The sequence below is a fragment of the Tupaia chinensis genome, unplaced genomic scaffold, assembly GCF_000334495.1.
Source record: "Tupaia chinensis unplaced genomic scaffold, TupChi_1.0 Scaffold000081_1, whole genome shotgun sequence".
In the NCBI taxonomy this organism is placed as follows: Eukaryota; Metazoa; Chordata; class Mammalia; order Scandentia; family Tupaiidae; genus Tupaia; species Tupaia belangeri.
In genome coordinates, this window is record NW_006159542.1 from 2,314,955 (window position 1) to 2,327,811 (window position 12,857).

Genomic DNA, 12,857 nt, shown 5'->3' on the forward strand with positions numbered 1-12,857 from the left:
TCCTGCTAACCACAAGATGGCTGCTGTGCCGCATCAACTGATGGTCAACTCTGCTTGCCAGAACTGCCTTCCGGAGACTGTATTCCATGGAGACTCACCTACAGTTGCGGAACTGCACGAGACCCACACTTGATCCAACCTTGAATGGAATCTATTTTCCCTATTGTTAAAAACTTTGGACTCCTGGCCCCTCTCCCTCTACTCGCAGGTATCGCATTTTCAATGACCCCTCTGGAGGATAGCTGTCCATAGAAGAGATAGAGTAATTGGGAGAGGGGGAAAGGGCTGAGGGTCAAACATAGGATAAAAAACATATTTATATGTATGAAAGTAGAAATGGAACAGTATTGGTGACGACATGCTTGATTGAGACACTATGCAGTTTATCCTAGATGGGAGACTACACTTGGTGTGTTGTGATGATACTCAGGGAATGAGTGTTAGGCAATATAATTTAATATAAAAAAAAATAATAAGCAGGAGGAAAAAAAATGCACATTTGATGACTGAAGAGAGGTGTATGGACACAACTGGGGACTACTTTATAGTATGTGCATCCTACTCCCTGGGGTTTATGCCTAGGATCAGATTTGGATACATGTGTAAGGATATGTCAGTGTGGCTAGCTAGTGGATATATTTAGACAAATTGAGTTCATTGGTAGAACAATTGAATGGGGGGGGGCGGAAGCCATTGAGGGCAATCATGAATGTCAGGGACAATGGAGGAGGAAGATGGGACATGGCAGAGGGTGGGGATGGGGAACCTAGGATGGCAAAACAAAAGGCAAGGTATGCAGGACACAAAAATTGGGAAATCATTTGCTGAGAACATATATGTTGATGTGCTTGATTGAGCCAATGCACAGTGTATTTTGGATGGAAAATTCATATGTGTGTTGTGATGAGAAAAGAAAAAAAAATTTATAATAATAATAAAAAAAAAAAAAGAATAGAAGGTGGGGATAAGAGGATAGAGTTTATTAATGGAAACAAAATTAGAGAGATAAGAGGAACTATTTCTATTGTAAAACTCAGCAGGGTAAATATAGTTATCAACAAATTTACAGTATACCCAAGAGTAACTTTTAAAAGAGTATTCTGAATGTCCCAACACAAAGTCATGCCAAATGCTTAAGGTGGCACATATACTAAGTTCTCTGATTTCATCACTATGCATTGTCCCACACATGCAGTCAGGAGAGTGACCCTGCCCACAGTTGAGTCCTGAGCTAGAAGTCACAGAAATGGTTCCACTTCCAGAGTCCCATGGGAACAGCTGAACAAGTGATATTTCTCATAACTGCGCACTGTACTAGAAACCACTGGAATAGCTCTACCTACCCAGAAACACACCCTACTTTAAGGAGATCCATATCCCAACCAGCAAACCAGCCTTATAAACCCCTGAAGCCCACATCACTAAGACACCCATAGTTATCTCCAATCTGATTACTGCTGAAGAAACTACATGAAGACTACACTATTGCATCTACCCAAAACCAAAGCCAGCACACCCTACCCAACCAATTTTCTAGGATCATCTTAAGAGGGAAATCTTGGGACCAGCAAGTGGCATGGTGGTTAAAGGCGCTGGACTCCCACATGGCCGACCACGGTTCAAATCTCAGACATGGTGGCTTGCTTTCTCACTTTCTCACTTTCTCTCTCTCTCTCTCTCTCTCTCTCTCTTTCTCTCTCTGATCAAACTGGAAAATAATAATGATGATAATAATAATAAATAAAGTTAAATAAAATAATTCTTAAATAAAAAAGAGAGAAGTCTTTACTCCAAACACCATCTTATAAAATGGTCGAGGCAGGGACCAGCAGTTAGCGTAATGGCTATGTCGCTGGACTCCCATGTAGTCGACCGCAGTTCGAGTCCCGGACCCGGGGGCTTAAACTCACATCGGGCGCATGTGTGTGCATGCCCAAGATCCCAAGAGGAGAATGGAGGAGAAGGGATTGTGGCATGGTCATCCCCCTCTGGGGGGTGATTTCTTGCTTTCTGTCTATCTGTCTCTCTCTGTCTTTCTGGCACGCGCATGCACCCTATAGCAAAAAAACAAAACAAAAAAATGGTAGAGGCAGCTGTTTCACCAAATGTTCAAATATCAAATAGGGGCACAAGAAACATTAAAAGAGAAGGTAACATGAAACCTCCAAAGGAAATAATTCATAAATAGGACAAATATATGATGTATAAATAGGATAAATTATTAATATTACATATTTGCGATAGGAATAATTAAGACTGGTGACAAGAAAAAAATTTTGAGAGGTTTTTGCTATAGAGCACATGTACTTGCCAGAGAGACAGAAAGTGAGAAATCACCCTCCAGGGAGATGACCATGCCACAATCCCTTCTCTATTTTCTCAGGATTTGGGGCACACACACACAAGTGCCTGGTGTGAGTTTTGAGCCATCAGATTCAGGACTCAAACCACAGTCTACTATGTGGGAGTCCAGCAATGTAACCATTATGCCATCTACTGGTCTCGACAAGAAATATTTTTTTAAAAATATTACTTTCATTAACAGTTTTTCTACAGGGACCTGCAGATAGCACAACATGCAAATTTTTCTTCATTCTCCTTCATACTTTCTTCCCTCTTATATTTTCCTCTCCTCATCCTCCACCTTCCCAGAGGGACTAGACAGGTCTAGAGTCACAGTTCTGAAATACCTTAGTACTGTAAGGCTCCCAGGGATCCTTTCTTTTACTGAACCACCTGCGAAAAAAGAGATACTGCTCTTCAGACACCTGAATAGAGTACTCCTCCTGTGACCGCATTGCTAAACACGACAGAAAAGAGACTTTGGCACATATCAGTCCACAGCAAAAGGGAAAATTTTTTTTTCTATATATGAAGGATTGCATTATTCAACCTTTTCATTTTTTAACTATTTGTTGTATAAAATCACTTAGTGGTGAAAATTACATGGCCCACCTTCCAGGTAGCCAATACTGGCTTCTGGGTCACATTTCTGAGTGGCCAAGAGTCATTATCTCAGTCTTCCATAATCATTTAAAGACAGTTACTCTGTAAGAATTTAGGTAAGAAATGGTTTAAGTAAAACAGTATTTCTTAAAAAGTTGAGTCTACTACAAGCCATTTTTCATTTTCTAGCCCAGCAACTGGCATGGCCTTAATATTGTCTCTTTTCTTTTTCTTTTTCGAAGTAGTAGTTCAAAAAGATGGAGTGACTGGGACCAGCAGTTAGCGTAATGACTATGTCGCTGGACTCCCACATAGTCGACCGCGGTTCGAGTCCCGGACCCGGTGGCTTAAAACTCACGCCGGGCACATGTGCGTGCATACCCAAGATCCCGAGAGGAGAATGGAGGAGAAGGGATTACGGCGTGGCCATTCCCCCTGGGGGGTGATTTCTCACTTTCTGTCTCTATGTCTCTCTCTTTCTGTCTGGCGAGCGCATGCACCCTATAGCAAAAATCTCTCCAAAAAAAAAAAAAAATAGATGGAGTTACTTGGAGTGACTGAGTTTTATAATCCTACCATATTTGTTATGGTGACCACTGTAGATAAACAACATAAGATCCCACTGAAATATCAGAATCTCATGCAAAACTTTCAACAAATAAATGGCTCATTGCACCATTTTATGTTAGTAGAAAGTTCTAACTTGGTGCTATGGCAGTGGTTAATTTCCATTGACTTTAATATCTGACCTCAGGGATTAGTCACAGTTCAACTCTGAGTTTTGGCAATGGTGTAGTGACAGATACTATCTGATGTTAGCACAAAACTCACTTGTGCTGAAAATCTAAGAACTCCAAACTCTTTTAAGTGTCTCACTTCACCAAATCTAAATAGAATCTATGGTGTTACATTTTCTCTAATACAAAAATTACACAACAACTTTTATCAAACAATAACTACTAGAAAAGAAATTGCAAGGAAAAAAAATGACTTCACCAAACTAACACTAAAAATTTGACAATCTTGTACGGGAACTGCCAAAGTTTTAGTGTTTAATCATTAACAGCACAGTGGACCAAGGCCCGAGATGTGAAGATAACATGTTCATGACACTGTGGAACTGAAATTTTACTGACAAGTGGTAATGGAAGCTGAAACCATAAAACCCAAACGCTGTGCTGAGTTGGAGCTGGGTTCTCTGTAAACTGAGCACTAGGAGTGTTATGTACTGGGACTGGAGAGCCTCCACTCACTCCCAAGTTTATAAACAGAAGCTGGGCATCTGCCTTTAGCCTGATCCAGAAATCTCTATCTAGACCTCACATAATGAAGGCTCTGGATGCATTCCTCTCTAGGTGTTCAAAACTTCCAAGTATGAAGAAGAAACATAGGAGATTTGGAATAGCTATTGTAGAGAATGGATGAGTAAACTGCAACTTAATAGTTGAATTATTGTGACTTCTCACGTAGCTCCCTCTAGCAGCACTCGGTGCAGATGTGGAAGGAACAGATAAGTGGATTCATCTAGGATCAGGGATTTCCCAGACCAAGGTGATGAACAAAACAGAAGCTAAAGAAAATTTTCACTACAGGAAGGAGTGTTTTTGAAATCCTAAGCCCTAGACTCTAAACTAGAGACAAAGAAGGAAATGAAGAAAAAAGATGCCAGGGGAGTTATTAAATTATGTGTTTTAAAGAGGTTGAAGAAAATCCTGGTAGGAGTGCTGAACAAGCACTCCTCCTCTTCCTTGTGAGGAAAGGAGACTGTGGTCACAGCAATGTATTAATTAGTGATTCTGTAAGTGAATCGACTAGAAGTGCAAATAATTAATGTGAGAGTACATGGTAGAAGCAGAAAGGAGGAGGAGAGCATAACTAATTAGAAGATCAAGGAGCTTGGAGTTAATGGCATAGAATGGGTCATGGGTTCTCCACAGGTAATGTGGAGAGATGGAAGGAATTGGGACATAGAAGATTAGCCAGGTGCCGACATTTTAGAATAAATGGTGGGAGAAATACCTGGGGAAGTTGGTATATGATGATAACAAGCAGTAGGATAGAGAGTAGTAAGCCTCCGTGGAAAGGGCTTTTACAGGATGGTGGAGTAAGGGAGGTGGCAATGGCGATCTGTAAGAGGAAACCAGCCCTACCTTCTGGTCCTAAGGTAAATAGAATTTGTTAAAATAAACAGCCACAGACACTTTTGATAGCTCCAGATCTTCTCAGTAAAAAAAAAAAAAAAAAAAAAAAAAAAAAAAAAAAAACGTATTTATTTACATTGAGAAAAGACAGAGAGTACTCGGGAAATAGGCTGAAAATATGGAGCTGGGTGTGGTGGCTATGGAGCAGCGGTACTGAAGAGAATAGGGAGGGTTTAGAAGATGAGAGAATATGGAGCAGCTAGTTCAAGAGTAAGAAAGCAGCTGGGACCAGCAGTTAGCGTAATGGCTATGTTGCTGGACTCCCACGTAGTCTTTCTGGCGAGCACGCGCCCTATAGCAAAAACCTCTCCAAAAAAGAAAAAAAAAAAGAGTAAGAAAGCAGCAAACATGGCAGAGACTTCACCTATGCTTTAACTGATTAAAAGGAAAGGAAGCATGGACCATCTGGTATCAGTAGTTGTTTTTAGGAGGGTAGTCATTGGTCCCGGTAGCCAGAAAACTTACTTAGCTGAGATGATGGTAGATCTAGAACCTGTTATTTAGACAAGCTTCCATGTTTTTTGTTTTGTTTTGTTTTGGGGGGGAGAGGTTTTTGCTATAGGGCATGCGTGCTCGCCAGAAAGACAGAGAGAGACACAGAGATAGAAAACAAGAAATCACCCCCAGGGGGGATGGCCACGCCACAATCCCTTCTCCTCTATTCTCCTCTCGGGATCTTGGGCATGCACGCACATGCGCCCAGCGTGAGTTTAAGCCACCGGGTCCAGGACTCGAACCACGGTCAAATACATGGGAGTCCAGCGACATAGCCATTATGCTAACTGCTGGTCCCAAGCTTCCATTTTTTTTTTTTTGAGAGGTTTTCGCTATAGGGCGCATGCGCTCGCCAGATAGACAGAGACATAGAGACAGAAAGCGAAAAATCACCCCCCAGGGGGGATGGTCACACCGCAATCCCTTCTCCTCCATTCTCTTCTTGGGATCTTGGGCACGCACGCACACGCGCCCGGTGTGAGTTCTAAGTCCCCGGGTCCAGGAATCTAACCACGGTCGACTATGTGGGAATCCAGCGACATAGCCATTACTCTAACTGCTGGTTCCCCCAAGCTTCCATGTTTTTAATGAATACTACGTGCCAAGAGTTTGTACTTATTTCATTTAAACCTTACATATTGATAGCTTTGTCATTAAGTGTCATTATTCTATCTTTACAGATGAGGAAACTGAAACTTGAGCTAAAGTTCCAAAGTTAGGAAAGTTAACAGCAGTTACCAATGGTTCACGAATTATTGGGTCACCAGGGAAGTCATGATGTATTTTTCTATAGACTTTTCAGATGACACAATATAATGTTCATTGAAGATTTGTTTGGCCTAGACATTTTCAAAAGAAATATGTATTGCCTACAGTTAGAGGAGTTGTATACAGACCACCTTACTGGCTTTAGATGTTACTGTACTTCTTTTTTCTTATAAACATGTCAGTTATCTTTTATACTTTTTATCTGTTGTATGGGATGCAAATGGTTTTCAGTTTCTCCATTCTCAGCTTGTCATTTGTCTTTTAGCTTTTTTAATAATTTTTTCTCTTATAACAAATGTTTCTATTTCTTATGCAGATAAACCCACCAATCTTTAAAACATTTTTTTTATTCAGCAAGAGAGAGAGAGATACTAGCAGAATCTTCATGCCACGACCCTCCCCAAGCCTCAATCAGCCTGGATTGTGGGCATGTGAGTACACCTCCAGCATGCATAGGAAGGCCTTGGATACAAACCTGGGATCTTCCCATGTGAGTCCAACATTGCAAAGCATTATGTTACTCCTGTGCCACCGCCTTACCAATTTTGGTAGTTTTTGTCATCATTTGAAGTCACAAGACTATGTAAACATTCAATTATACTTTCTTTAGAATGTAACTTTTTATATTTGTATATATTTTACATATTTTATATTTCTTTTATTTTTTTGAACTTCAATCATTGTATTATCATTACAATACACCACATGAATTTTTCCATTCTAAGTACACTGTGTATCAGTTCAGAGATGTTACCATACATATTATCATCAACAGATCATTTTCCATTTTTGTGTCCCTTAGATATTTGCTCCTTTCCTTTCCCCCTTGACCACCTCCCTCTCACTCTCCCACATTTCCTCCCACAGTGTCTCTAGTATCCAAGTTGTTGTCCATGCCTTTATACCTTCCAATCTTTCCGTTTCTGCCATAGAATGCAGACATTTGGTATATATTAAGTGGGGACACACAATGCCTCTCTTTCATAGTCTGGCTTGCTTTGCTTACCAATAAATCTTCCATAGTCATCCACTTTCTATCAAATGCCAGGATTTCATCGTTTCTTATGGCTGAGTAGTATTCTGTACTGTGTATATGCCATACCTTTTCAATCTACTCATCTATATGAAGATTCCTAAAAGATCTACAAATAGAACTACCATATGATCCAGCAATTCCACTCCTGGGTATCTACCCAATAGATAGGAATGCACTCAGTTGGAAAAACACTTGCACATTCATGTTTATTGAGACATTATTCACAATTGCTAAGACATGGAACCAACCCAAATGTCCACAAACAGTTCTTTATAACTATTACATAGTTCTATAATTCTTTGAAAATATAATCCTTTCAAAATCTGAGTCAAGTATGTTTAACTTTTAGTATTACATTTTTAAGTAATTATTAAATTATTAACACTAACATTATTTATTGTTAAAATTTTAATACCAAATTTTAATACTAAAATTTTAAAAAAATTAATACTAATATTTTAAATACTAAAAATTAAGGAACTATCTAACGGTATCATGAACTTAGCTAGTAATATAGAATAACCATAAGATAGAATTATAACAAGCAAATGAGATTTTTCTCTAAAAGGGTATTTCCTGACATGAGAATATTCACAGTGTTAAATGAAACAAATAAATGGATTGTCAGGAAAGTCATGATGCATTTTTGTATATAAAAATACATCATGAAGAAGAAGGTTCCTACATGGCTCCTGAGAACTAGTGATTTCCGGGAAAAACAAGAAATGAAGATTTTCTACTGATAATTCAGCCTCCAGCCCACAAACTTGAGTAGTAGGGAGCCACTCAAGCCTTCTCTCTGCCTCTGTCTCTGTCTCTCTCTGCCTCTGCCTTCTCATTTTTTAATAATTTTTCCTTTAAAAAAATTTTTAAGGTGAATTATTTTCTCAGCTTTCAGCCCCACCTTTATCCTGTTAATAAGCCCCTCTCTCCCTCCCACCCAAGAGAGGCAAGGGGCAGGCCTTCAGAAGAAGATTCCTCCATGGCTCCTGAGAACTAGTGATTCCATGTGGTGTGGTTTTCTATTTTTTGCTTTAAAAACTAAATAAATAACAATTTTTATTTGTTTTTTATTTATCTTTTCTCCTTTTTTCCTCTATTTCGTTGTTGTTGTTGTTCTTTTTCCTCCCTCTCTCTCTCTCTCTCTCTCTCCCCTTTTCTTTTTTTCTTTTATCTCATTTTTCTGCTCCTCAATCTCCATTCACTGTGTTTCTAGATGGATCTAAGGGAACTATAGCTAAACATCCAAATACTATTAGGGTAAACATATTCCTCAATATCTACTGAGTCTGCTGTGCAAAGGGATTAAAACACAATGGCAAAGAGATTCCAGATCACCTCTTTCTGCAGGTTTCTGAATGTTCAGATTGAACTTCAAGTTTAGGAAGAAACACACCATCCATCAGATGACTAGAAATAACGCAGGGCCATAGAAATATGGGAAAGCAAGAAAATATCTCTCCTCCATGGGAAAAGAATAACTCCTCTTCATCCACAGACAGTTCAATGGAAATCATGGAAATGTCTGATAAAGAATTTAGAATGTTCATAATGGGGAAGCTAACAGAGGTGAGAGACAATGAACTGCAGAAGAAAAGGAGAAAGGAGATGACAAATTCCAGGAGATGAGGAAATTCTTGCAAGATCTAAAAGAGGAATTACACACTTTAAAAAAGAATCAAATGGATCTGTTAGAAATGAAGGCTATAATACAGGAAGTCAAAATTTCCCTTGAAAGTATTAAAAGCAGACTAGATCATACATAAAATAGAATCTCAGATGTAGAAGAGAACATTGCTGGCTTGGAAAAATCAACCACGAAGACTGAGAAAATGGTCCCAAAAAATGAGAATAATATACGAGAAATACTAGATAACCATCAAACGTCCAAACATCTGGATAATTGGTATCCCAGAAGGTGAAGAGACTCATAAGGACACTGATCATCTATTCCGTGAAATCCTGCAAGAAAACTTTCCAAGCCTTGAGAGGCACTCAAAGATCCAGTCTCAAGAAAGGACTCCAAAGAGAATCAACCCAAGAAGATCTTCTCCAAGACACATTAAAGCCAGGTTGACCAAAATCACAGACAAAGACAAGGTACTAAGATTGGCAAGAGAAAAACATCAAGTTACCTCCAAAGGATATCCCATCAGTCTAACAGCAGACCTCTCATCAGAAACAATGTGAGCGAGGAAAGAATGGGAAAATATATTCAAAGTGTTAAGGGGAAAGCAATTTCAACCAAGAATACTTTACCTGGCATGATTATCCTTCATATGGGAAGATAAGACAAGAACATTCTCAGCTAAACAAAACCTGAAAAAATTTACCAACACCAGACCAGATCTCCAAGAATTTCTCGAGGGAGTGCTATATCAGGAAAATTAAATACAGACACACAGAAATAATAGTTCAAAAGCTGAGAAAATGGTCAACTTATTCATAGGGACAAGTCTGGAGTTGAATATTATATCCCAGGATTTAATCGGGAAGATCGAACTGCAACAGAAGATAAATTAGGTACTTGAGACTGAACTGGCGCAATAGCATTTTATGACTTTTGACTAAAATATTGCTGATTTTCTTCTAGGTTTTGTTTTCCAGTTTTAAGGATTTTTGTCCTGTCTTGAGTTGTTGATAAGTTCATGTACCTTCTATTTGAAAAGAATCCTAACCTGTTTCCTGGCTTTAAATTTTAAGCAAATTTCCTTAGCATTTCTTTGATTTATTAAAGTTGAAACTCCTTTCTTGAAATTACCAGCTGAGCTTGCTATTGAAAGTAGTTAGATTATTTAAAAAATTGTGTGATCGATAAAATGGGGGGGGAGGAATGGAAGACAACTGTAGATACCAGAGATAGTGTGAGAAGAGGGTGGGAAAGGGCAGAGGCTCAGAAATAGAGGTAAATATATATATATGTGTGTGTATATATATATACATATATATATATATGTATACGTGTATATATATATGAATGAATGAAACTAGAAATGGAAAGTTATTGATGATAACATGCATGATTAAGCCAGTATGCAGTATATTCTGGATGGGAAATCACATTTTGTATGCTATGATGATGCTTAGGGAATGAATGTAAATTATTTTTTTAAAAAATGTTTCAGAAAAAAAAACATTAAAACTGTTTTTCATGAAATAAAAATATTCATTTAAGAACCCTATTTGATGACTGCAATAAGCTATATAACCCCAGTTAGGTGCTACTTTATAGTATGTTTATTCTACTCACGGAGGTTTATGCCTAAAGTCAGACTTGTGTTCATGGATATGTATATATCAGCTGTGCTTGATATTGAAAATATTAGATTAATTAAGATCTTTAGTGAATCAATAAAATAGGGGGGGCATAGAAGCAACCATGGATACCAGAGACAGAGTTGGAGGAGGGTGGGAGATGGCAGAGGGTGAGAGAGAGGGAATCAAGGATGGGGAAAAAAGCAAAATATGCAGGAAACAAGAAATGGAAAATTATTTTTTGATGATAACATGTATATTGATGTGCTTGATTGAGCCAATATAGTGTATTCTGGATGGAAAATCTCATTTTGTGTGCTGTAATGAAGTACAGTGAATGAATGTAAATTTAAATGTAAATAAAGTACATCATGGCTTTCCCAACAACCTAATAGAACATGCACATACACATATTCCAATTCTGTAAAACAAAAATACTGTGTGTGTGCATAAAAGATGGAAGTTGAAAGGGAGTCAAGTATAGATGCTAAGATGTATGCAGAAATGATAGCAATGTTTATTACTGCATAATGGAGAAATGGATGTTTTAATATCTTACTTGCTTTTATATTTTCTAAAGTTTCTTCAATAAAAATGCTTGACATAAAAACATAACACATGAAGTTTAAAGCTAACTTTATTTTATGTTAATTCTAATAATTTTGACCAAAAAAGGAAACTATGGATAAAACTGAAACCATTTGGTTTTAACTGCCCTGCATAACATTTGAAAGTTATTTAGAATGTTTTTGTTTTCAAATAAAATTGTGTTATCATTGTGAATTATCAATGTCCAGACCAAGTCAGTAATACAGTTTCTGTAAATAAGCACAGGTTTAACTACTTCCATGTCATTATATGCAAATACACATTGGCATTTCCTCACTTAAACTCATAAATTTAAGTTATTTAGTAATCAATTTAAAACACAGTTCTGGAATAAGAGTTCCAACAACATGAAGATTGAGGTGATTCACTGTGTTTGGGGTCCCTAAGGTCACTCCATTTTGATGATTTGCTGAAAGGACTCATAGAACTCATCATAAAGTCATGATCATGGCTACAATTTATTAGCAACAATACAGAAGCAAAATCAAAGAATGCATTCCAAAAGTCATCTCCCAGTGGAATCACACTGGATGTACTTAATTCCTTCCCAAAACAGTTGTAACTCATGTGAGATGTTGTCTTAAAAAAAAAAAAAAAAAAAAAAAAAAAAAAGCATTAGTGTCTCAGTGATCAAGGTTGTTAAGGGCTGGTCATATGGACACACTCTGCCTAGCATGTTCCAAACTTTCTGAATCCCAGAAGGAAAGTAGGTATTTAATATAACACATACTGTTTAAACAAACCATCTAGGCACACTAAACTATTCTTACTGGATCTGGGAATGGTGGAAACCTTCCAGAAATCCAAGTTTCCAGATCCAGTTAAGGGCCACCTTGCAAAGATGCTACTCTAAGAATTGTATTAGTCATGACATGCTTTTTTCTGCACATACATGTTCACAAATTACCAAATGTGGCACTCACCCATGCAAATGTATCAGATTTGTCCTTAAACAAATAAAGCTAAACAAAGAAAATGTAAATAAATAAATTCGTAGCTCAAAATGTACTTCTGGTGGGCCCCAAATATATCATTTAATTAGTTATCAATTAAAAAGGAATAATAAATTAAACTATTACATATTTTCCTTGTCTTGTAAAATTAACGTACATTTGTTATAGAAAATTTAGAAAACCTAGAATACTAAAGAAATAAGATTCACTGAAACTGTCAAATTATATATTATCATTGCTAGCTTTTTCTATTCATGTGTATATATAGTAACATCATTGACAACATACTTGGCATTAAATTTAGTTTTCTTCATTTTACCAATCATTAAAAATTCTGAATGAGCATTTTTAATCTATAAAAATCTTCTATCTCTGGTTATAATTTCTAAAGCTTTCCCCCTTTGGTTAGATATATAGGTTGTTTCCTACCATTAACATTTTTCTAAACCCTTATAAAACCTTTCAGTGGCTTCCAATTGCTCTTATAATAAGTTCAAACTTTTTAATATGGTTAACAAGGTCGCACATGGTCTAGGGCCTTTCTTCCTTTGCAGTTCTATTTTATTCTTTCTCATTCCTTCTTTACATTGAATC